This window comes from Sphaerodactylus townsendi, linkage group LG03, assembly GCF_021028975.2.
Source record: "Sphaerodactylus townsendi isolate TG3544 linkage group LG03, MPM_Stown_v2.3, whole genome shotgun sequence".
Taxonomy (NCBI): domain Eukaryota; kingdom Metazoa; phylum Chordata; class Lepidosauria; order Squamata; family Sphaerodactylidae; genus Sphaerodactylus; species Sphaerodactylus townsendi.
This window is the reverse complement of record NC_059427.1, coordinates 117,155,356-117,182,266: the sequence shown is the minus strand read 5'-3', so window position 1 is coordinate 117,182,266 and position 26,911 is coordinate 117,155,356. Positions and strand designations below refer to the sequence as shown.

Genomic DNA, 26,911 nt, shown 5'->3' with positions numbered 1-26,911 from the left:
ATGGTTCTGCTATCTAAGAAAAATGTCATATTTTGTTTTAAAAATGGATATCCTGCTCATACAAGATTTGAATCCTGACCATTCAATACTCTACCTCATTATGTGCCCTTGCGCCCAGTGGCATAGCGCCAAGGAGGTGGGGGTGGGTTGCAACTCACGAGGCATGTGCTGGTGCGAGGGTGGGGCAGGGGCACAGGGCGCATGCGTGCCATGGGCACAGTTCCCCCTCGCTTTGGCCCTGCTTGCACCACTCTTCCGGATGAAAGAAGCTTAACAGCTCAAGAATAGTTTGAGAGTAAACACATGCAGATAGTCAAGTTTCTAGGCTGCTGCTTGAAGAAGAGCCCCTTTCAGCCTCCCAGTACAGTAGATCTGATAGGAAACCAGAGCCCTGCCAGGCTGTGAATATGCTCTTGATTATGTACCACAACCTGCTTTCATTGAGCAGGACACAGATTGCCTACAGATCCTTCTTTGACTCTTTCAAAACGGCACTCCCTGGGGACAGGAACACAAGTGGGTCTCAGAGATTTCTAAATTTGAACTCCAAGTATGGCTGCACTTTGGGAGAACTGAGAGAAGAAAATGCAAAGCGTCCAGTGGGAGTGCCACACACTTTAAGAAATTCTAGACCAAGCCCTTAGCAAGCAGGCATATTGTATGTGTAGCATCCTTTGAGATGCAGTGGATGGCTTGGCCATCAGACCATGAGAGCCAGCATGGTGTAGTGTTAAGAACAGGTGGACTCTAATCTGGAGAACCTGGTTTGATTCCTAAATCCTGCACATGAAGCCTGCTGGGTGAACTTGGGCTAGTCACAGATTTTTCAGAACTCTTTCAGTCCCACCTACCTCACAAGGTGTCTGTTGTGAGGTGAGGAAGGAAAATGAGTTTGTTGTCTGCCTTGAGTCTCTTTACAGGAGACAATGGTGGGGTATAAATCCAAACTCCTCCTCCTTCTGTCTTGCATAACAGCCAGCACACAGAAGAATCTAGCAGCTTCCACAGGTCTCTTTATTGCTTCCAGCTGGGAAAGAACAATAAGTCACACACTGGAAGATTACAGCCAACCAAAATATACACAGAACAAGACCTAAATTAGGTCTCTCTCCTACAGGCCTCGAGGGCAGAAACATATACTTCTTGTGGACTCACTTAAAGGTATACATACATATATTCTTCACAACAGCAGTGAGAGGTGTAATAGTTAGGATCCAGGAGACCCAAGTTCTAATCCCACTTTGCCATGGAAGTTTGCTGGTGACCTTGAGCCAGTCATACACCCTCAATCTAACCTTCCTCACACAGTTGCTGTCAGGATAAAATAGAGAAGTGAACAATGTAAGCTGCTTTAGGTCCCAAAGGGGAGAAAGGTGGGGTAAAAATGAAGTGAAATAAACAGTAGACAGACTCTGGCACCAATATTTCTCTTTTCTGCATACAGGCTTTCTGTGGCACTTGTATATAGGCCAGGATGGCCCAGGGATACTTTGGGTTGACCATGCACTGTACTATGTAAACTGAAGGTTTGCATTTGCTGTCTGACAAAGGACCTCCCTTTGAAACAAAGGGGGAAAACAAATTCTCTCTGAAACTACCCACTGTGACATTCAGCAGCGCTATTTCCTCAAGTTGTTTTAAGACTTTGTATTTGAAAAGACCTTTCCTATGGAAATACCTGGCATAATGAACCCCTAACTTGACTCTGTACTGTCGGAGATTCTGTCTGGAATCCGAATTGACTCAAGATGCTTGATTGCTTAGATGTGCCTGGGGCCGCTAGCCTGTTCGCAGGCTACTCTTGTGGTTTTCTGTACTGAATCAAGGAAGCAGCAATAGCAATGTAAGATGTAGGATATTACTAATAAAATTGCCAAGCTTCAAAATCCTTCTTTTAATTCACATGTTCAGGGAGCGTTCAAAGATAATCTGTTATTTCCTATCGTAAATAATAACCTAACAATTACTTTGTTTCTCAGTCATTTGCAAACAAAAAGAGATCCTTCATTATTTATACTGCTTTCCCCTATCTATCCCATCACCTCTTTACAGGCAGACTCAGATTTATTCACAGCATGAAATAAGTCCATACTTCTGGCATGTAAAAAGGAAGGGGAAAATCATGCAGGATTTTCCTTTATTTTAAAAAGCAAATGTTTATGTATGAGTGTCACCAGTTATGAGAAAGCTATACTCCGGTAGGAGCACACAGAGCCGTACAATTATGGTAAGTTTTATGCATGAATGCAGAACAAAGCATTTTACATTTGCAGTCAACTGAAAAATAATATTGTCCTGTGGTCTTCCTTTCCATTGGTGGCTTTTTACACAGGACATTGTACACTTTGAAATTAATATGCATATGGTGAGCAAGTAGGCCCATGTGGGCCCTATTGATCTTCTATTAATTTAGAATAGTTTATCCCACTTTTGCTCCAAGTTGCTTTGGGCAGTGTAAATGAATCTTCCCCCTTCCCTGTGAGGTAGGCTAGGCTGAGAGACAGTGGCTGGTTTCATGGCAAGAGAGATTTGAACCTAGGTCTCAAGAGTCCTAAGTCAGCATTTTAACCACAGAACTATACTGGCTTATATGCAGTTACTAGATTGCCTATATGAAGTGCACATATGTAGGGGCCAATTCCAGAACCTAAGAACATTTGGGGAAAAACCAGTATTTCTGATTATATTGAGTCTGTCAACCTCACTGTGCTCACAATCCAGTGAGTAGAGCCTAAGAGTCCATTCCAGCCAGGGGTGTAGTTTTCTAAAACGGCATTCAGGTAACTCCACAGCTGCACTCCATGGAGTTAAGGTGGGGGTGCAACCAGCCAGAGAGGTCAGCCAGCTCCCCACTCCAATCTCTATGTGGAGTTCGGAGCTGTAGGGGCCTGTTTGATGTTGGCCTCAGCTGGTCCCAAGTCTCTCTGAGGCCAGCAGCAAACCAAGCACCAGGGGCTGACTGGCTCGAGTCTAGCCTTATACTGTTGGCTCCAAACCTCAAACTCCACCTCCAGTGAAATGGAGCTTGTGGGGCAGAATCAACAGTATAAAGCTAGAGCCAGTCAGCCCCCAATGCTCGGTTTGCTGCTGGTCTCAGCAAGGCTTGGGGCCAGCTTTCTTGGCCAGCCTGCAGTTCAGGGACTGAGCAAGAAAAATGTCCTCTCAGGTAGGCATCAAAAATCTAAGCCAGAGCATCAGCAACACTCCAAGAAATCTAAGGCAAGCTAGCCGCTTGTTTTTTTATCCTCATTGCCAATGCTCCAAGAGCCACAGAGGGCTGGGAGAATTGTCATGATTGGACAGACAGTTCTAGTGTTCCCCCTAACATTTGAACATATTGGCTGGAAGAGCTGCCTCCTTCCACTCTCCCTCCTGTTGCCTGGTAAACCTGTAGGTCTATAAAATGGACATGCTCATTTTTTAAACCAAAGTGAAAAATTCATCACCTATGGTTACATTTAGGAATTTTATCATGTTTTTATTATTACCTATGGTTACATTTAGGAATTTAGGAATTTTATCATGTTTTCAGACAAATGCAGGTAACTATTGTACTCATAGGAGGTGGTTTTCCCAGTTGTTCATTTGCCACACCCCAACTCATTGCAGGATTTCTTCCTGTCTTCCATTTCTGAGTCAGTCCTCCTGACTGCTGTTTCAACATGTTTTAAGTGATTGTTTGTGGCACCATTAGTGCAAACATGTCAACATTAAAACCCTGGAAAGAATCCTTGGGGAAAACACGGGTTATTTCCGAATGCTCAAAGGGAAAGCTTACAACTATTAAGCCAATTCCAAACTGAGCTGCCCATCACTGATTTTTCAGCCTTCAGTCTGCCAGGGTAGACGGAACACACATTAAGACAACAATATTAAAACTTTAGCTAAACTAGCAATGAGTGTACAGCACAGTCTATGAAGAAGAAGAAGAAGAAGAAGAAGAAGAAGAAGAAGAAGAAGAAGAAGAAGAAGAAGAAGAAGAAGAAGAAGAAGAAGAATTTGGATTTATATCCCCCCTTTCTCTCCTGTAGGAGACTCAAAGGGGCTTACAATCTCCTTGCCCTTCCCCCCTCACAACAAACACCCTGTGAGGCAGGTGGGGATGAGAGAGCTCCGAATAACTGTGACTAGCCTAAGGTCACCCAGCTGGTGTGTGTGGGAGTGCACAGGCTAATCTGAATTCCCCAGATAAGCCTCCACAGCTCAGGCAGAGTGGGGAATCAAACCCGTTTCCTCCAGATTAGATACACGAGCTCTTAACATCCTACGCCTCTGCTGCTAAAAAGGGTCAAACCTTTAGAGAGCTTTTTGGTGTCAATTACCCTTTGTACAGTAAACCCTCAATGGTTTGTATTGCACAGTGCAGTTCTCTGACCATTCAAATACTTAAGAGGTGTAAGACATGCTTGACAGCACAACTGCAGCATCTGTTTGAAATGCTGCACTGTTTGTTTTAAAGACCATCCATACCCTCTATAGTGAACCCACCCACAACCACTGGCTCCAGAAGCCAATACTGAACCTTCCAAAGCCCATTTAATTAATATCTCTTGCTGTGGTCTAATTCTCTTTCCAACATGTGGCTGTCATTTGCCTGTCATCACAGCTGATTTACAATGGGATTTAATTAAATCCTACGTACATTATTCAGCATTCTCCAAAGGCAGCACCAAAGCGGCCAAGGGTATTTAAAACGTCACCTGCTGAGACGTATCATCTCCTACTAAATAAATATGACAGTGATCAAACTTTGGCTAATTACGGCGACTTCATTATTTGTTTGTATGTTTTAATATTTAATTGCTTTCGTGTTCATCCAATTACGAAGCAACAGCAAATAGAAATTAACTTTTTATCAGCATGTTCCCAGCCCAGCTAATCAGCACTTCAAAGGCCAGGCACAATAGGAGGTCACCCAACCTGAGAGTGCTTCACAATGCACACTCCAGAGAATGGAACCAAATTTGGGGGGAATAATACTCCCCAAACTACTCTCTGCCCCCCTGATCCCTTTGACTCTCTTCTCATTCTGTCCTATATCAGTAAATAGTTTGTATTGTTAGCAACTTGATTCATATGGTGCTTCTGAGCTGCAAGCTGATGCAGTGTATGGGCTTAAATAACTAAGCATAAAGCTCTAATCAGGGAATCTATTCTTGCATTACAATACACTGCAGATCCAACAAGCAGTAGCAAAACCTACATGATACCAGGAGCTGTATAATAAGTAGGAAAACGCAGCCAATGTGCTCTAGTTTTTCAACTTGAAAGAACAGTTGCAAACATTGTATACAAATTCTGACTGATACACCCACCTCAGACCCTTTTATATGCACTCTTAAGCCCTGCCTCAGGCTCCACCCACTATGTCTTGTCTTGTGGGATGGAAATAATATATGGCAATAAATGAATATGGGATGGCAAAAATTCTTGTTACCAGGTGGCTTCAGTTGAAGGGGAAAAAACCCTAAAGGTTTGTGTAATAAACTGGAAAAAAATCAAATCCTTGCAAATTTCTGTTCCTATACTTTTCCATATTCAAATATCTTTTTCTTTAAGGTTTAAAACTGCATGACAGTTCACAGCAGTTGATTTTTTAGGATAGTTTTAATGGCCTTACTAACACATTTTTCTCTTGGTGTCTTTCTGTATTGGGGGGAGGGCTTAAAACATCCAGCTGTTTGAAAAGGATCCCTGAATGAAACAGGTCATAACTCAAGCCTGAAGTCCTTCTCAAAGTCCTGAACTGAACCAGAAGATTAATGATTTCTGGAGGATCACTTTGAGAAGGAGTGCAGACAGGGGCCCAAGTCAACCCTCTCTAACTATAGGGTCCACTATAGGGTCCTACTGAAAAATACTTACCAGTAAACACCATCTACTACACCAGCAGTTCTCAAGTTGAGGGTTGGAACTGAAAAATAGTCCTCAGCTTTCTCACGTTCTCTCAGGTAGGCTGCAGGGCTCTAACTCCTGAGCTGAGAATGGAGCCTTTTAGGACCCCTTGTCCTAGTGGAGGGGAAAAACCATAAAAGTAGAAATTTTTTCTTCCTCCCCTCGTTGCCCTGCATCCTCATCCATTCACAGAAGTCCAGTTCACTCTTAGCCACCAGCAACATAGAAGGCAATGGACATAACCTAGTCCCTACCCTTAGGCACTGCAATAGTGAGTTACAAAAAGTTAGCTTAAGTTCAGGTCCTGCCTCAAAAGGTTTGAAGGTAACGGCTCTATATGCTTTTGTTTGTTTCTGGGCTGGCAATTGGATAGTCAAGTAGAATGCTTCCGTAATTACAAGACAGTTCAGCAACTGCTGTGGAAAAAAATTTTCTTGGCACTCTTAAAGCATGGCTGAAGTAGCCTATTTCTTCTCAAAAAGTCACTCCAGGTCAGTTGCATCCACGGAAACAAGCAGAATGGTTTCCCTATACAATGGCTGCTCCTTCCCAATATTTGGAATATACACTGAGATACTGAGTCAGTTTAATAATTAGCTATATATATATAGCTTCATATATGTAAAACTACCCTGACGTTTATATATATTTACCATACATTGCTGAGCAAATCTTGCAACTGATAATCAAAACAGAACAGATACCATCCCCACCATAATCAAAGGGAAGGATTTACAAATTTGATTGTAGGGTACGAAATGGCTTTTACGTAGGAGGTGGGTAGGAAGGAGAAAGAAGTAGGAGGAAGGAAATATCACTGCAATGTTATTTGGTCACTCTAATTACCAATAATGACACCTGCTGGCATACCTAACCACAGCTGGTTCATTTTAAAAGCTATATAATAATGTTTAGGATAAGAAATTAATTTTATAGCCACTAATGCTGATTTACTTGTACTGTAATTTAGATTTATTACAAATTAAATTCCCCCAGTCAGTTGTTTAACTTGAAGAAGCTCAGCTTTAATAAAAGAGAAAACACCCTCCTGCAAATAGAAGACAACCCATAATTTACAGAGAATGCCAATGAGAAGACAATGTATTGAGAGTGCTTCCAAACTCCATGGTACATATCTGTCCCATGATTGAAGCTGTTGTTCTGAAATATCCATGCACATGACAAAGTGGTAAATTTCAGTTTCATCTATCTCCCCTCCACCATACAATACTGTGGCTGCATTGCCACGTCTGTGGCCATTTTTTTCCTCAGCATAGTTACCATAACAGCAGTATCCAAAACAAAAAGGAAAATGAGTCAGGAAAAGAGATGAGTGAGGAAGCATAATTTAGGTGGTCTCTCAGCTCAGTCCTAGTTTATACTTGCATGCACACACTCGCTTCTTCTGGATTCCCATCTTCCATATAAAGCCAGAGGAAAGAACTGGGAAGAAACAGTGAATATATGTAATACGTAGACCATGACTAGCCAACCAATGATACCTATTACTAACTGCAGGCAAGAGCTCACAATAAATGGACTTCAGATTGTAGATCAGGATAGCAATGTTTGGTACAAGGACTACAGGCTCTCTACAACAGTATGCCGGTCTTGTTAAAAAAGGACTCTTCTCAGAAGTTGCAACCTGCACTGTTTATTTATTTATTGATTGATTGATTACATTTTTATACCGCCCCATCCCCTAGGGGCTCTGTTAAGACAGTAGCTGACCTATCCGTGCCCTGTCTTAATGTCACTGCATGGGGTCAAGCAGACTTGTTCACTGGGCATGTGTCCATGTGAATATGGTGCTATGTTCCTTAAATAGAGACCGAAATCACAAAAATGTCATTGTACCAATGTGGAAAATCTGCTTCTCTTCTGCACTTTCCACTTCTACTCTGCTGATAGCTCAGATTTTTGTCACTGGCACCATGATATCTTGTGATTTTGTCACTGGCACCATGATATCTTGTGATTTTGTCACTGGCACTATGATATCTTGTGTTGATAAACCACAAGACCGAATTAGCCTTTTTTGCTGGTGCATCACATTGACTGCTCATATTCCTCCTAGGAAACCCAGTAACAAGTCAGCTGTGCCCAGAAGCCTGCAGCAGAGGTAGTGCACGTCTGGCAGCAAGATGTGGGAAAATAGAAGCATCTACAGCTGAGGATTAACTCCTTGCAGAATCCCAACCCCTGGAGCAAGGCTCTCTATATAAGCCTTGCTGTGAGCTTGCTTCTGCCTGGGTGCTAGAAGTGTGTTTCCTGCTGCTTCCATGTGCCTGGTCCACTGCTGATCTTCTCTAGCCTGTTACTGGATCCCCTGTGCCGTGACCTGAGGAACTGACCTCTTGACTACACCTTCATCTGCCTTGACCCCTTGGCCTGGCTCCAAACTATGCTCTTGTCTGCTGCCTGTTTTGTCCTGCAAGACTAGACCTGACCATGCCCTGCCTGCCTGCAGCACATGAGCCCTATGGCACCCTCCTGGACACCTTGAGGAAGGTGAGAGGAAGAGATACAGAGAATGGTTTCCACACCTGAAATCCAACACCAGAGAGGAAGATCTAGGCAGCTACCAAATTTAAGGGTGGGAATAGGGTCATGAATCACATGACAGATGGTGGTAGGCTGAGTGGTTCTCAGGGACAGGCTTATCCAGAAAGGCATACACAACCATTCTCTGGGTAAGAATTCTTTCCCAGTTATAAACATTTGCAGAAAGGCAGAGAATGAAAGAAAATCTTGCTGGTGAGTGTGGAAACTAAAAGGTGAATTAATATAAACAAGTAAACAGATTCCATATGTATTTAAAAGATATATGGTCTCTTCTCCCTCCAAGGTTATACTTGGAGAATGATGCCAGCTTTGCCACCAAGACAGGCAGAACTTCCCATCCTCCCAGTCTCTTCATGCTCTGCTCAGCCTCAGTTCATTCTCTGTTTACTTAACAGGTTTTATCCTTTTTTAAAATCTGAATTAATATCTGGTGGTATCAGAGGCATAGCAAGGGGGAAAAGAACCCGGTGCACTGGTGCATCCTCCGCCCCCATCCCGCCCCAGAATGCCCCCGAACGCCCTCGCCACACCCCCACAGGGACGCACGCCCAGTGCTTCACGCACCCCCCTAGCCCCCTTGGAGCTACACCTCTGGGCTGTATATACAACATCCCCAGATGTGCCTCCAAAAGTACAAAATACAGTCCTCAGTCTTAAAACTCCCATACTGATTCTGGTTCTCACACTGGGAAACCAGAGAAGGATGCATTGCACACTGGGGGAAATAGACTGAGGTTGTGGTCATAACTACAACATCACTATCAGTTACAGGCAGTGGTGGGATTAAAATAATTTAACAACTGATTGTTTACAAGCACCATGTTAACAACCGGTTCTGCCGAAGTGGTGCGAACCTGCTGAATCCCACCACTGGTTACAGGTCTGCTATTGTTCCAGGACTTTGATACAGCAATGACAGACCAAGTTAAGTGAAATGCAACTGTGTAGCTACTAGAAAAAAATTATATTCCTGCGGATAATTTAACCATCCATGAATATTATGAACCAAAGCATTGGGGTGTACAGTTTCTGCGAGAAAACAATGACAGTACCTAAATCTGAACTGGAAATCCACATTACAGCCAGGTTATTTGTAAATGGACTCTGGAAAAAGACATTGACTCTGATATGCCAAGGGTATTTCTAGTCAATACTACAAGATCCTGTATTCAGAGACACCAACCTCTCGTAAAACCCAAGGGAAGACTTAAAACAAGAGGCATTCTCACTTTTGGTGGAAAAAGGGGAGGGGACTGAAAAAGGGCTTGTAAAAATTTGCAGTCAACTTACCTGGACCTTAGCTCCACAGAATGGTTTTTACATCTATAATAATTATTATTTATTTTTATTTATTAAATGTGGTATTTGATAGAGCTCTGGGCAGTGTACAAAGAAACACAAAATACAAAACAAAATAAAACCAATACAAAACACATAATCCATAATTAAAATACATTAAAAAAAAACTTAACAGGATCCACATCAAAGAACCTAATTTTGGATGGAACCTAATTTTGGAAGACCACATATCTCCCCGCCTTCCCAGGAGGGGACCAACATAACGCAGCAGCCAGCTAGATGGTACGTGGGGGAGCAGGGGAGTAGGCAATCAGCGACCAGTCCCCCCAAAAGCCTGGTGGGACAGCTCTGTTTTATAGGCCCTGCCTGTAAAATTTAGCATTTGGGACTCTGAATAGTTCCATTCACTCCACAAAGGAGTTAATTCATACACTTTTTTTAACATTTGAGGTGACCACTTAGAGGATAAATCTTTCAGTGACTATTAAGCATGAAAGCCAAGTAGAATATCTGTACTAAGAGGCAGGAAACCTCTAAATGCCAGATGATTAGGACTTCACCCCCGTAGATTTCACCACTATGCTCTGCTCGTAAGTTTCCCAGAGACAACTGGCTGTTGTTGAACTAGATGGGACTTTATATGACTCATCAAGGAATCTTTCACATTATTTGTGTCAGGACCCCTTTTGAATATTTGACCTTTTCCTGACTAGCCTGCCATCTTCTTTCAACTTAAGTAGTTGTCTGGACCCATTTTAAAAATGAATTAATATCACACAGATTCCCACCACGAGATGCTAGCCCAAAGACATTTTGTAGTGCCAAGAAGGTGACATGAACTGAATTCAATTTTAATTTCCTTGGACAGATACAGGGCTTTTTGTGCTAAAGTAGTTTGCATTTTTTTAAATGGAAGAAGCAGGAAAGAGACTAGGTCATTTACATCCAGTCCAGAATATTTACTATCAAGGAAGCCCACTCTATACAGTATCTTTTGGAAATAAATTTATTAGTTTTTTTCCCTCTTACTACTTTTAAAAATTAATACTTTGCACAGATTCACATTATGCTCATTTATATTACGTTCCTTAGGTTTACCCATGACAATGAGGATAGTTTGCAGAATTATGACTGATTTTGCTTAGATTGGTTTTTCTGAACTTGCAACTCAACTTGTACCCCCTCCATATACCTTTTTTCTGGTCCCACAGATTGTAAGCAGTCTGGCCTGCCATGACCAATCTACCAAAACTTTTGTTGCCATTGTGAAGTAGGTCACAGGTCACCAATGGTCGATATACAACCACACAGTTCCAACACATACAAACATCTGTTTTCTAAAGAGGGGTCAAGGATTTTGGTTGTTTCCCCTTCCCATTGCAGACCTTTACTGTACACACACACCCTTCTTGCATCCTGTTCCAGATGAACAATATGGGGGAATCACAAGTTGGGATCTATAAGGTTGGATACAGGGCGGTTGTTGGTAACAATGGTGGAGATAATAACAAAAGCAGTCAGTTGCCTTCCAAAAAAAGTTAGATAAACAGACTTCCCCCTGTGATACACCTCTGAAGACGCCAGCCACAGATGCAGGTGAAATGTTAGGAATGAGATCCACCAGACCACGGCCACACAGCCCGGAAAACCCACCACAACCAGTTCATCAAGAAAGCTGATAATTCCCAAGCCAATTTGGAACTGAACCAAAGAGAGTTTTCTATTACTACTATTACTACTATACAGTGGGGGACCCACTGTACACGCCTAAAGTAGCACTTTGGATCCTAGCCATGACATGATCCCAGTATATATCCTATCTTTTAAAAGCTCTTGTAAGAAAGAATTCTTCAGAGCTACCGTTTGACAAGATTCTGGTCCTTTCGCACAGCACAGGCAGAGTGGGTTGTAGTTGGGATAAAGTAACCTGCCCTCCAGTTTACCCATTTACATGCCTCTGTGCAGGCAGTGAACAGAGCCCACAGAAGCAATGTGGGTTGCCATCACGCCTTTGCACAGAAGTGTGGGGGTTTTTTTTCTACTCACCTCCCTCCGATGCATAGCTATGTGGGCAGGCAGGCATGGACCTCCACAGCCATGCTGACATCCCTGTGCCCCTGCGTGGCTATGCAGCTGAGTGGCAAGGACTTTTTTTAAAAGGGAAGTACAGTCATGTAAAGCATTTCCTGGGCAGCTGTTCACTCACGAGTGGCTGCAACCCACATTAAAACCAAAGAATCATGGATAGTGTGATTCTGAAAAAAAACCCATTTCAGGTGAGTTAACATGGGGCAGCCTTGCTTTAGAGGTGAAAGCTGGGTAAAGTTTATCCCCAAAATGGTTTTTTTTCCATCCACAGGTAGGGTTTGTTGACCCATGCAGAAGGTGCCTCAGTCTTCTAGGCAGTCTTGATCTTGCACATCACAAAGAAACAAGGAGCAAAGAGAAGATCTGTATAAAGGCCTTCTGCGGACCCTTTTGTGGCCTTTGGCAAATATTAATCAAGCAGTGTAAAGGTCAGTACAGAACCAGCAGTGAAGAATGAAGAAGAGGAATGATAAGACTTGAGAAAGTTTGCGTCAATTTTGCTTTAGAAAGTTTGTGTCAATTTTGCTTTAACTTTCTTGGAGAGCACAGGATTCGGATCTCATCCCTGCCATACCATCATAAGCTACAAGTGTCAGTGTCATTCCTGCTAACTTTTTTTTTCAGATCAAAGTCTGATTCTTTGCATGTCAATCACCCCTGTAGAAAACCCTTTTTTGCATGAGGTTTCACCATAGCACACAAAAGGCTGTTGGGCAACTGAATAGTTTAACTGTACAAAGCTCTGAAAAGGAAGAGAAAGAAGTGAGGAGGGATTGCTTACACTAATAATGGTGAGAGGCTGCAGCAAGTCTCTTTGGACATTTTATGGAAAACTGTGGGAGAAGTGACATTTTCCTGATACTTTTCTTGCTACAGGGAAAAGACAGCCTTTGGCCACGTGCCTGGTACAAATTATATTCATCATGTTGGCCCAGTGGCAACTGTAGCAAATTAAATCCAATTGTGGGTAGAAGACTGGGCGGTAGGTTTTTGCATCATCAGGTATGCACAAGCAAAATGGAATTTCACAGCTTCATCAAACCTAAACTTTGAAAGAAACTATGGCTCATTCCACACATGCAGAATAATGCACTTTCAAACTGCTTTCAGTGCTCTTTGAAGCTGTGAGGAATAGCAAAATCCACTTGTAAACAGTTGTGAAAGTGGTTTGAAAACGCATTGTTTTGCATGTGCGGAAGGGGCCTCTCTCTGTTAGATCCGTCAGTGTCCACTTCTGAATCTTATCTGAAGAAAATTTTGATTGCAACTTAAACCATGTTATTGCCACACTGTGAAATTCCAGAGGCCACCATGGCATTACAGATGGTATATTCTTTGCTACCTGGCAGTACCACTTTGATGCCTTCTCTCCACTGAAAATAGTTCTCTCTGTGTTTCTTGAAAAGCTACTTCCCAATCACATCCGAGTCTGCTTGCTTCAAACTCAGAAAACTCGTTTTAGTGGACAAAATTCTATTAAACAAAACAACCGTAAGAGCATGTGGCTCAGATTTTTCCCCTTCTTCGCCTATGGCCCCTTTCTCATATAAAAAAAATCTATAACGGCAGAGCTGAGGAAGAAACCTTGATGAGAAATTCGTATGCCAGCCTTCCCACCATTGTAATTTCATTCTGTCTTTGTAATTGTCTGATATTACATTGCTCCCTGCCGGAAGATTAATTAGCTAGTCTTACCCTCCAACATACCATCCCTCTGAAACCCTCAAGGAAGCTGGCGTGGTGCCAAGCCTTGCGTATTTGCTATGCAGGCTGGCAGCTGCTTCTCTTCTCCCTTAACAACAGTTGCTGAGCCAACTGACCCCCTTTTTCCCCTCCCTCCCTGTTTTGATCCCCAACCCTCTGCCAAAGAGGCAGCTAAGTTTGAATGCCATAGGCTGTGGTGGGGGGGTAGTGAGGAAGGGGAAAGGAAAATAATAAAAACCGCACGCATACCCGAAAGTCTGATTGGCATAATTACTCACACTCATTAAGTATGGGCTGCACTGCATATGCAAATCGGGCGAGTCAAGTGCACGAGGCGCGTCAAGCTGCTGGAGCACCAATAATGCCTTTCAGATTCCTCAGTCCTGTCTAGCGTTGTTGGGAAGAATGCGAGCGAGATGGCATCTTGCAGGGATGGTGTGCCGGACTGACAGAAAACAGCCTTTGCATTGAAGCTGAAGACCTATGCCGTCTAACAGAGGGATCCATGGAAAGAGAGTACGAGAAAGAAAGCAACATCAGAGAGAAGGAAAATGAAACGGGGGAAGAGGGAGTTGAAGGTGGGAAGGCATGGGGAACATGGTCAGCCATTTTGCATTTAAAGGAAACAGTAGGGCAAAGATGAGAAGAGACACTAGCCACCCTACGTCCGTATCCTCATCATCCACCTATCTAATTTTTTTCTCCCTCTTCTACTAGATTGCCCTCTTCTGCGATAAAGACTTTGTCTTTTGCAACTGCCATTAGCTAAGACAATAGCATTTTGCATATACACGAAAACAGCTAATTGTGTATGCACTTGGCAAAGAGCCTGATCCAGCACTGAATATCTCAGCACGCCAGGCAGTATATTTCCCACTTTTGTTTGGTTCAGTCTTTGTTTTCGGTGAGGTTTGTTTTTTTAAATTAGCCTCTGTCCGCCTCCATTATTTAAGCATTTTCATTTATAATGCCAGGAATCAACTGTTTGAATTGATCGGTAGCAAACAAATGCATTTAACAAAGCAAAATAAACAAAAGAGAAGGATTTTCTTCTTGATGGATTGTGATTTTCTTTCCTATCAACAGACACCTTTTTTGCTTTACTAATTCATGTTCATGCCTGTATTTCTGATCCATTCCAAAACATTTCCTCCCTTCCCTGTCAACTGCAGACATACCATGCTTGCTGATGAATGAATTACGGTGTTATTTTTTCACCGGGTTGGGGAAGAGGAAATTATAAGCTTAATGAAAAGAAAAATCACCACATACATAGATTCTATCATACTCAGTAAACCAACACTAATTAAACTGAAGGCAATTTAGTTACCTTTCCTGAGGAATCTTTAAATAGTTATGCTCATCTCCTAACACACCATATTGGTTAGGATCGTTAAAAGTTCATTGTTTTGCCACAGTGTCGTGGTGGTTTTCAGATTTCCAGACAGATTTCCAGACAGGATTCTTGCTGTGGCCACGAGTGCATGAGGAATTTTGTCATGGAGAAGATGGTACTGAAAGGATATTATTTTACAATATTAAAGAGCACTAGCATTCCTGAAATAACAGCCCTACTAGCTAATATGGGTATCTTAGACTGGGTATACCCTGATGATATTCTTTGCGTGTTTATTCAAGGCCATGCATCCAATTGCAATGCCCCAATCTACAGGCAGCTTATATTGCTTTATTCACCAAGCTATACAAGACCCTTGTGGGTTTCAAGCTGGCAGTCGCTGAAGGCTGGATAGAGAGGCTCTGCCTTCCCTTGACATATACAAATTCACAGTCTCTGGGAGACAGCACGGTTTCTGCAGTGCAGTGGATACCAGGGTGTGTCAAGGTTTGCTAAGCGTATAACACAAACACTGACAGAATGGATCCAAGTATTATCATGGAGTCTAATTATACTTCACCAAGCTTAACACCAAAGCTCGCATAGAATAGTGAAGCTGAACCTAACGCTGTCTGTACTAGGTATCTCCCGCCTACTTGCCCCCTTCCCTCCTTCATATCTTTGTGTACTACATGAACATGAATTAAACTCTGATGAATGCAGTATTAATTAATTACAGGAAGATGTGCTTGGCAGGGAAAAGGGGAGTTCTGTGCTATGCAAATGAGCTCAGGATGCACAGCCATAAATTTATTTTATGCGGTGGTATTTTTCCCCTTTCCACTCTTTGCCCACAAGGTTGTGTTAATAAGTCAGCATGCCTATCCTGCAAGCACCAAGCAGAGGCATCCAGGAGATTTACAGCCATCTATCTCCTAGTGTCAAGATGAGAGGGGGGAAACAAAATTACTCAAAGGAAGGGAAAGGAGCTCTTGCTAGCAGCGCTCTGTGGCACCATTTTCTTATGCTCAGAAGGTGGCTAAGAAATCAATTGAGCACCTTCTAAAATGGCTGTTCCGAAAGAATGCATGCTTAAGAGTTTGCCCTGATTTATTTCTGGAAGATCTTAAGAAGGAATTCTGTCTTTATTAATAAGACAGTTTGCTTGCTAATATCCGATTAATTAAATGCATATTTAAAAACGAAAGCAAGCAAACAAACCGTACATTCAAGTGCCGCGAGCCCACATGAACACGTCTCCAGTGATTGTCACAGAATATTGTTGCTAGAACTGCAGCCTTAATGATCATGAGGTGCCCAACATGATCACGACTAGCATGATATGACTCGCATGAAGCTAACAATCACATACATTGGAAGAACAAGCATAACACCAGAAAGAGACACAGAAGTTTGATTTCAGGCCTTTCAGTGGGTACAGTTAGTATATATTCAGATTTTTCATATATGTAAGGACTGGAATACAGGAAGCTAAAAGCACTGAGGCACCTATTAATGTCATGCCCTACTCATTCTGTTTCCTGGTTCTGTAGGAGGAAGACATTAAGCTTTTTGGAATCAAGGTCATTTTGGCAAATCTAAAACTCACTGAAGTACAATGGCTCTCATAACAGTTAAACACTCACAGTATGGGTGACCTTGGGCTAGTCACAGTTCTTCTGAGCTCTCTCAGCCGCACCTACCGTACAGGGTGTTTGTTGGGGGGGGGGGGGAAGGAAAGGAGATTGTCAGTCCCTTTGAGTCTCCTTACAGGAGAGAAAGGGGGGATATAAAACCAACTCTTCTTCTTCTTCTTCTCCTTCTCCTCCTTCTTCTTCTTCTTCGGCTATCTGATCCTACTAGGAAGAGATTATAGAATATGTGAGGGGGGGGGGTAGGAGATGGCACATAACAGAGCATAAAAATCCCCTAATGAACACATACTGCTGGTTTACTGCACTGACAGGCATTCCAACAAAGTTAGAATTAAATTCCTTCATGAATCAGACAATAATACAATTTATAATAAAAAGATAAAGCTGTTTCTTTATTGTCCCACTGAATTTTGTGCACAGCTACCTGGTTTTGTTGTTTACATAGCTCCCATATCCCAAGCATCCTCTTCCCAGCCAGTTTCTACTTCCAAGCTTTTTCCTTCCCTTCCACTCGGCCAGTCCACATTCCAGCAATGTCGGTCTTAAATCTTCATTTTTCCAACTCCGAATTTCATGGCTAGGTGCGGCCAGCACAATCCCAGTCCTTCTGACCACCAATGACACTGGTTTAACTCACCAAATGAAGGCCAATGTACATGTGACACTAGTCACGTGGAGGCCACTTGAAACAGCCTCTATACATATGCTGCTTCCAGGCTCCAGAAGCTGTTCCTTCTAAACCCAAGCTGCAGCCCTAAATTAATACTTTTTGCCATTAAGCTCTAGATACTATTGCTCTCATTATTTAATAGCAGTTGATACCACCTTTAATATTGCAGTGTGTTGAAGAAGCTGAGTATATTGTCCTTGTTAAGATGTTGGCCTGGATCCAGGACACTATTTCCATGACTTTCTTGGCTGGATCCTAACCATTGCCTAAAACTGGTACAGAGTTAAGCCTTAGTATTTTTCTTCCAGTCAGGGAAAACAACTGAATGCTACCCGGTCTGTTCCCTGGAGTACTTGAGAGCTGTTTAACAGTCACTATGTGCACCTGGAGAAGGGCTAGAAGAGTGACTGCAGTTGCCACTTAGCAGTAATGAGAACTGTCACCAAATCAGAATTTTGAATGCTCAGAGAGCACTGACAAGACTTCACCTTGTGATAGTGACTGTCTCTCAAAAAGCTCTACACAATGTAATTCCAAGTGGAGTTAAACTTCTCCAAGCCCCATTTCGCTTCTCAGGATTGCACTGTAAATATCTGGCAGAGGATATAGTCACTATAACTATTGCCCCACTGCTCCCTTCATCCCCGCTCTTCTTCTGCTAGTTGGAGCACACAGTCTCTGACATTGCCACATGAAAGAAGTCTGAAATTAATTTGAGGAGGAGGGGAAAAATACAACAAGGTCCATATGCACGTTCCAAACCTACTCTTAGAAATATACACAAACAATCCAAAGAGAGCTGCATTTTAGAAGCATTTATTGTGGATACTGTTTATATCTTGTACAGATCAGGTATAAAGGTGCTCTCAAAGAATAATAGGGAGGGGACACAGTAGCTGCATTGTCTCTGAGGCCCCTTCTGCACAGCAGAGGCAGAGTGGGTTGCAGTTGGGATAAAGAAACCTGCTCTCCTGTTTACCCATTCACATGCCTCCGTGCAGGCAGTGAACAGAGCCCATGGAAGCAATGTGGGTTGCCGTTGTAACTTCACACGGAGGTGTTTTTTTTTCCTACTCACCTCCCCACACTGCGTAGCCACATGGGCAGGCAGGCAAGACCTCCAAGTCATGCTGACCTCCAAGCCCTGTGCCCCTGCATGGCTATGCAAACGGGAACTTTTTTAAAAAGGGAAGTTCACCCAAGTGAATCGCTTCCCGGGCAGCCATTCACTTGCAAGTGGCTGCAACCTGCATTAAAACTAAAGAACTGCAGATAGCGCAATTCCCAAATAACCCGTTTTGGGGGAGTTAATAAGAGGCAGTCTCACTTTAGGGATGGGAGCCGTGCGAAGTTCCCCCCTGAAATGGATTTTTCCCGTCCCCAGCTCGGGTTTATTGGCCTGTGAGGAAGGGGCCTGAGTGGAGCACTCTGTTCATGCAAAGGCCTAGCAACTGGCCCCCAAGCTTAGCTTTGTTTTTAGGTAATTGATCCATAGGCTGGCTATCTAAAAGAATGTTTAGATCACAAGACTGGGCTTCCAGGCAAGTCTGAGCCTTGACAGAAAACCAAGTTCTGCACCAGCACAATAGTACTAAACATAAATATAGGTTCACATTTAAATGACTAGTTAAGTTGACTGCTAGTGTAGCCTGAAGGGATTAAGGCACTGCAATCCTTGAACCTGTGGGAACTGCCACTGAAAAGGATAAATACAAGTTACTGAACAGCAGGTAATAAAACATTGCATTTAATTCTCTTAATACCAACCCTCATTAATTAAATCTCACACACCCCCTACTGTAAGGCAGGTAACAATTAACTGCATTGTACAGATGGGCCGTGGGAGGCTCAGAGAGCTTAAGGTGACTTCCTGAAGGTCACACAGTAAGTCCACAGTGAATAGACCACCAAGGACTGCCGCTAAGTCTCTCCATTTCCAGACTTCTTGATTAATTGTGCCATTTCCCCCCTCCCAAGCCATTAGGAAAGAGTCCAGCGCTGAGTGGGTTAAAGGCAGCTTATCAAATTAGGCATTAAACTAAGTGGAGAGAAAGCACTGGTAAGAGTTTGCAAAAAAACCATTCAAATTACAAGTGTGGGTTACAGTAATTGCTAAATTATAGTGTGGCTGCTTCATTGAACACAACCCTGACCTACCCCCCCAACTTTAATAATATGCAGGGGCTTACTCTGGCAGACAAAACCCAGGGAATCCTACGTTATAGTTTGACACTCTTATTATTATGATTATTATGATTATTGCTACTATAGTAGCACCTAGAGGACCTAACCAAGGACCATTGTGCTGGGAACAGCACAGTCACAAATAATAATAATAAAAAAGTTAAGCCTGGCAATTTAAGCAGACATGAGAGACAAAGAGAATTGGCGAACAGTAAGCGGAAGGTTCTTGGCACACGGAACCAGTGCCATGATGGCCTCAGTGTGGGTGGGGCAGGGGGAATGAGAAACACTCCCGGGAGTGGGAGCAGCAGTAGCGTAGTGGTTAAGAGCAGGCACATTCTAATCTGGAGGAACTGGGTTTGATTCCCCGCTCTGCCACCTGAGCTGTGGAGGCTTATCTGGGGAATTCAGATTAGCCTGTGCACTCCCACACACGCCAGCTGGGTGACCTTGATCTAGTCACAGTTCTGCTGAGCTCTCTCAGCCCCACCTTAATGAGGGGCAGTCTTGCTTTAGGGATGGAAGCTGTGCAAAGTTCCCCCCTGAAATGGGGGTTTGTTGTGAGGGGGGAAGAGAAAGGAGTTTATAAGCCCCTTTGAGCCTCCTTACAGGAGAGAAAGGGGGGGGGATATAAATCCAACTCTTCTTCTTTTTAAATTGCTATTTGTTTTAAGACTAGTCACAGAGAAAGATAACTGATGCATTTCTAGTGGCTGATTCACACATGCACATTCCTTCCTTACCAGAAGCAACAAATGGCTGTCTTCCCCCACCCCATCCCAAAAAAATAGGACTGCCATCCCCCAGGTGGAATTGCAACTGATCTCCAGATTGCAGAGATCAGAGAAAATGGCTGCTTTGGACTCCATGGCATCATGGCCTCTTTCCTCCGCAGGCTTCTCCTGCACATCTCCAGAAATTTCGCAACCCCAGTGCTGGCAACCCTACAACAGAGGAACAGGTCTGCATATCATAGGTCCTTTTGGGAGTCTATCCAACGTGCTACTGATTTACAGTAGTGATGAGAAAAACTCCATCCATCTCAGTGCAGAACAACAAGCTGGGTCTTTCCAGGCCTTTTTTTGAAACAATCTTACTCACAGATTAGCTCCCACACTGTTACCCAAATTTCTCCAGCTGTCTCCCTTCCATTTTAGGAAACTCACTGGCTGGGGAGGGATTAAAAAAAAGCATCCAACCAGGCTGATGAAAGATGACATTATTCCTATAGTTCCTCACTCTTTGCAATTAGATGTCTGAGCATGCCCAGAAATTCATTCTCACTTAGGAACTCTGGGAAGTGTCTTTTCCTCCTTCCTTGTTCATGAAGCACAAAGAATAAGAAAATTACAGTTCCCAAAACTCCTGCTGACAATGGAGGCTATCAGCATTCTTTCAGAAGCATAAATTGGGGTTTGGGGGTAGAGCATGAGAAACAATGAGGACAAGTTAGAAGCATGCTCAGCTTTTGCTGGTGCCTAATCTTCCACGAAGCTGACTTTTTGGGCTATCACTATCTCTGAGCCTATTTTACCTCAGGGTATGCAAGAGGGGATGACCAGTCTTTGTGGAAGGACTGTACAAAAATATGATGGATAGCTGTGTTTCCAATATGTGTCCCCACAGCTAATTCAGACAACTTTCTCTAACAGAGGTATTGTTTCTGAAAGTCAGCCCATAGCTGAAAAACATTGTCATGTCAAGCAACCCTGTGACAGTATTGATGCTTCTTAAAACTGGGGTAATGCACCAATGCACTCCACACCTGCACACACAATTTCAGATACTTTCGCTCTCATTATTATCTGAGCCACTGCCAAGTTCCCCCAGATCAAGGGCTCTTATCCAGTAAAGCGAAGAGAAAATGGCAGAAATGTGGAATGCTCTTAGGAAGAAAAACATTACTGCATCTGAAGGCCCTTTAAATGATTTAGATACAGCCCAGCCTGCAACAAGACATCTATTTTGGTTAATCTCTTAGTTGCAAATCTTGGAACTCTTGAACCTGCCTGAGGCTACTGTCAACGGTGTCCTATTTAAGATTGCTTATTGAGAACAACTGCTGTTTCCCACTGTAACCCCCAAACCTTTTAAAGCTGTTCTTATTGCTTTGCCCAAATATGCTTGCCTTGAGGATACAGAGAAAGGGTTTTCTTTTTCCTCTACAGAAATGAATTTGTTAAGATAATTTGAGCAAGCGGAATCAGATGAGATCAAGTAATTTCCGAATGCAAGGTTGCAAGAACTGCTAATAATCTTCTTCTGTTTTAGGGAGAGTTTTCAAAAAAATGATCACCAGAGCTGTGAGCTTGACTGGCTGTGCTTTGATCACTGGGCACATGGTGGAGGATTTGAGGAGGCAGGAATAGTTTAATCTTTCACACAAGCCGCTTAACAATGGTGGTCTCCAACCACAATTGAAGAGGGAGAGTTAAGTGGCACATCTGTATTGCTGGCTATATAATTTAATTCAGTTCCATTCTGGATCTTTTTACTGACGCAAACCCTCTTGCAGCTTCCTTTTGCCTGTTTTAGTGTGACTTCCTAATTTTCTGTGGTACTTTCCCTTTTTTGAGGAGGCTGGCTTTCCCAATTATGCAAGATCAAAACTTAGCACCTTTGTTTTCCTTTGCACCTGCCTATGCACAATTCTCATGCAATGCTTAAAGGGGAATGGATACACAAGTACTACATAAACAATGCAAAATTGCAAAATTAGAATCCAAAAGGCTATCACCACAACCACGTGATATATTTTAACAAAATGATCAGTTTATAATCGAAAGTTTACAGTAAATCATGTTAATACACTTCATATATGCATTTCTTCATCCAATATTATATCATATCAGAAATAAGTACATAATTTTACATAAACAATGTATAGTTATAAGCAATTCCCTAACCCTAAATTGCCAATTACCACATATTCGTGATATTTATATATATTTGCTTATTTCAGGAGGGACCTTGGAAGGCTATTCGAGGTTAACCAAAAATCCGGAAGGTTAACTAGCCCCACCTCACTTTTTTGCAACTTTGAATTGCATTGCTTATGTATGCACAATTCTGACAAACCTGTGCTGCACATCTCCATATGCATTAAGATTTATAGAAGTTGGATAAGAAACTGGTTCACATAAATGCATGGTCTACCTCTAGGAGAAAATTTACAAAGGCAGTAGGTGGAACGCCAATGAAGTATACAAAATTGAAAACTGTTCATGACACACACATTTGCTCCAGAAAAAAAGATGTTGATGATGGTTGGATTTTGACGTAATTTGGGCCTACTCCTTGAGCAAGCAAGGGGAGTTGATAGCAGCGCAGAAATGAAGTACAACAAAGGTGATCTGCAGGAAGCTCAGCTCAGTGAATAAATCTAACATAGATAATATTTTTAAAGGGGTGAAAGACTGTGCCATTTAGGACTGCCAATCCTGGGTTGGAAAATTCCTGGAGATTTGGTGGATAAGTTACATAAAACATGAAGTTTTCCAACCAAAATGAATCTGAGAGCAGGAACCTCCTGCTCTATACCCTAATCCTGATCTATAAGCAAAGGCAACATTAGAATTTATACATCTGACAGGTGACTATTCTGGCCATAATGCTTAGTGTTTTCAGGGCTGAAGGCTCAACTGTTAACTTTTCTAAAAATGTGATATAATTAAGATAGCTTCTTTTGCCTTTTTGCAGTGCTTAAAACTGGAAATTGATCCCTATCTAGCCCATACAGTTTTTTCTATGTGGATGTCAGCCATCTCATAATATTTAATTATGAAAATTTGTATTCTTCCTTTCTGCCCACATCAGGGCTACTAAGGTGGCTCTTCTGTCTGGTGACACAGAAGTGGATGCAGTGGCCAAGCTGCCATTGTATGGAGTAAATTAAAACACCAGTGTTATCACTTACATATAGCATATATATTCAACCACCAGATTAGCAGAATGGAGCTTGGAAGCACGCCAGTGCCATGAATGACTATAGCAGACCTAGACCTGAATGTCTTCATCTCTGAGATGAGAAGTGGGTGTTGGAGTGCCTGAAATAAAGCAGGCAGATGGTACTGCTCTGCCCACTTATCAAGAGCAGAAGACCAGGCTCCCAGAATTTATGCCACATCCAAGCAATCCTAAAGGTACATATTACCTTTCTCAGGGTTGCACACCTTTTCTGGCTAAGCCTACTATCTAGCACAGTGGTGGCTAACCTATGCCACGGGTGCCAGAGGTGGCACGCAGAGCCCTCTCTGTGGGCACGCATAGAGTGCCCCCCTCACATCTAGGCTGGCCTGGGCTGCTGGGCTTGATTATTAGCATTAAACCTAAGACCTAGTTTTGGGGAAGCAGTGTAGGTAACCTTGTTAAGCGCTGTTAAACCCCACTGATTTTCATGCAAAGAGCTAAAGTCTAAAGTGTGATCCTTTACCTGGGAGTAAGCTTGATTGCTGGCAATGGGGCTGGCTTCTGAGTAAACCCTCCTAGGGTCATGATTCACCCGTAGGAAGAGTTGCACGGTTGCTCCAAAGCAAAACCATCAACTAGCACCAAGCTTACTCCTGAGTAACGCACGCCTCGGAGCCAACAATTTTTTCTAAACTAAAACCTCAGTATTCAGGTTAAATTGCCATGTTGGCACTTTGCTATAAATAAGTAGGTTTTGGGTTGCAATTTGGGCATTCGGTCTCGAAAAGGTTCGCCATCACTGATCTAGCACATGTGATTCTTGGTTTACCCTGACAAAAGGGAACTTTGGGTCCCAGAGATATGGGAATATGCCAAATGACCCAGTTTTCAGCACTTGAAAATCCTTGTGAATAATTTTATCTGTTTCCCAGAGAGCCTCACAAAATCTCCATTATGGATGGCTCTTATTTCTTGGATGTTTACATGTTATGTGTGCATTAACTATGGTTTTGGAAAGTAGCACAGGGGATTCAGTGAGTGAATAAGATGAAATGGAATTGTTTGTGCAATCTTACCTATAGTGGTCTGGTGCTATACTAATAATGAGCCTATGCATTATTAATGGCCGTGTTTATTCTTATAAACCAAATACAGCAAATTAATATTTAATTCAAAATCTACATGCATGAAGTCTCCATCCAGCCTCTCTGCTCTGCATTCCTTTTCCTTTGGGAAGACTTTCAGAGTAGAGTTGCCATCAAATTTTGCCTCCTTCACCCAGGAACTTGGATCAAATATAGTACTCGCATATCAGCTCCACATTCTTGGAATCCTTAAAAAAATCTGCCTTACATTTATCCTAGAAATAGAAGCTTAAATTCATATGATTGTGTTTTCCCGCCATAACTATACTATTGCAAAATTTTATCTTCATTCTCAGATACCATGATGCAGTGCCACTGCTAGTGAAGCACATGTTCCATGGATCTCTATATGTTTGCAACTGCCAGTGAAATACATGCCCTAATTCTGCACAGGGGGCTGTTTGCTAAACTGTCACCAGTTCTGCTTTGCTATCATCTGAAACGTCACAGCTGAAAATGGTGTGTCCTCTTAGGGATGGAAAAGGGCATTCCTGTACAAATAGCTTACTCCCTGTTTGTAATCTGCAGATGAAATGAATGCCACTGCAAGTGAAACGCATGATCCAAGGATGACTGCATGTTTATGTAGCCTGAAAATCTGTGATGCAGTTTGAAGTCACTGCACAAACATACTGGAGAAGGGAAACGTTCATGAAAACAAACTGACAATATGTAAAGAAATTAAATGCAACCAAAGGCAATGAACTTTGAAACTGGAAATTTTTATGGATTTATGGATTTTGCATACAATGTTTGAGATTTTTACTGACTTTCTGCCTGCATCAAATTTTTCACCCTTTGATCTCTGACGCTACTTCCCCTTGAGAATGACATGGTCCTTTTAAATAATCCTGGAGAATCAGGACTTTGAAACTCACTTCTTTCTGACATTGAAGATATAGCTGTGCACCTTCATTCCCCTTCTATTACCATTTCACCTGCAAATTTCAAATGGGATGAAAGATATTTGTACAGGAAAGCCCTTTCCCCTCCATAAGAGGATCACAGAGTTTTCAGTTCTATGATATGTCTATGATAGGTCACCTTTCTTCTTCAGAAGATATAAAAATAGAACTAGAGGCATATGAGTAACGAATCTACATGTCATAATAGGGAAATGAGTCAATTCTTTATTCCAGGAGCTATCCTGTGTGCAGACATACCAGCCTTTTGCAGATGACTGGTAAGAATTTTTTTTCTCACTATGTGGGCATCTTCTGCTTTTTACAAGAATCTTTATATGAATGCTTGATATTTTAACAGAATGTTTAAAAAATATTATTGCACAATGTACATTTCACTAGAATTAAAACTGGCAACATAACTCCAAATATACTTTTAACATAAGCATTTAAAAAATCAAAACAAATTATGTTTCATTATGCGACAAGAACATGGTCACCTTATCTATAATGCAGAATAAATTATCACAGAATAAATGACTTTATCATATAGCAGATGGAGCAGCGGTCCTTGAGCAGTGGTTCTTGCTATGAAAGTAGGGATGTCAAAAGTGAGGTGTCTGAAAACAGTGAGGTTAATTTCATCAAGACGACAAGAATTTTATCAATTTGGGGCATAGCAACTTAAAGTGAATAAGTTTTTTTCTAGCTAGTAGCCTTGTGTAGAACATACACTCACGTTTTAACATAACTATGGCTTGAGCACAGTAGAGAATTTTTGTCTGCGGAACGGTAATTTCTGTTCACAGAGCATGATTTTCCCCTCCCATGGCATTCCAAAAGACCCACAAAATGCAGACCCAGGCAGCGGCATGAGTGAGGATTAGAGTTCTGGAGAGGAAGCTGGAATTAGCAAAAATTGACCCCTTCTGCCCGTGAAAATTCTCTGTGGGATTCACTTCCGTATATTTCAAATGTGTTGCCCACCAGAAAGTCTTTGCACTCTGATTTGCCTGCAGAAGAACCTCTGCATAGCTATCATTGCAGAAGACTGTGGCGAACACTCTCAGTATACACGAGATTCTAACAAAGTCACTTGGGCCTTACCTCATGGCACATATACATTAAGGAGGCTGCTTGACTGCATCACTCTTCCAAGCAGTATAGGGACATATTACTGCTGACCCTACCTCCACCACTTTTTGGTCCTGACATTTGGTGATCCGGAAGAGGGAATTTCCCATTATGCAACTTTCCCATTACTGACACTCCATGGTGGGAAAACTTGCATCAGAAGAAATTTCCTGTTGTATGAAATTCTTAAAGGCACAGGAATCAGCTATGGAGTCTGGACCCCAAACAATTTTTATGTAGTAAAATTATTTTCAACAAATTTTATCAGACTTGCCACCAAGTTTTTTTCTATTAAATTATTAGAGTGCAGTGAAATGATAGCCTAATTGTAACCCTGAAATTTCACCACTGTGGGAACATGGACAAAGTTCCATGTCAGCACAAGTATTGACTGCTCAAGGTGTGGTATATGACAGCATCTCTTT

At 42.3% G+C, this 26,911-nt stretch overlaps 1 long non-coding RNA gene across 3 annotated transcripts in view; it reads right to left on the bottom strand.

The window, feature by feature from the left end:
* The window catches only part of LOC125429466, a 250,521-nt gene extending 236,379 nt beyond the window's left edge, over positions 1–14,142 (bottom strand). For 2 of the 3 annotated variants that reach the window (XR_007243995.1, XR_007243994.1), the window contains exon 1: positions 13,801–14,142. This is a non-coding gene — a long non-coding RNA (uncharacterized LOC125429466). The remainder of the gene's footprint in view (positions 1–13,800) is intronic. The other variant, XR_007243993.1, reaches the window with a different exon arrangement.
* Between the last annotated feature and the right edge of the window lie 12,769 nt (positions 14,143–26,911).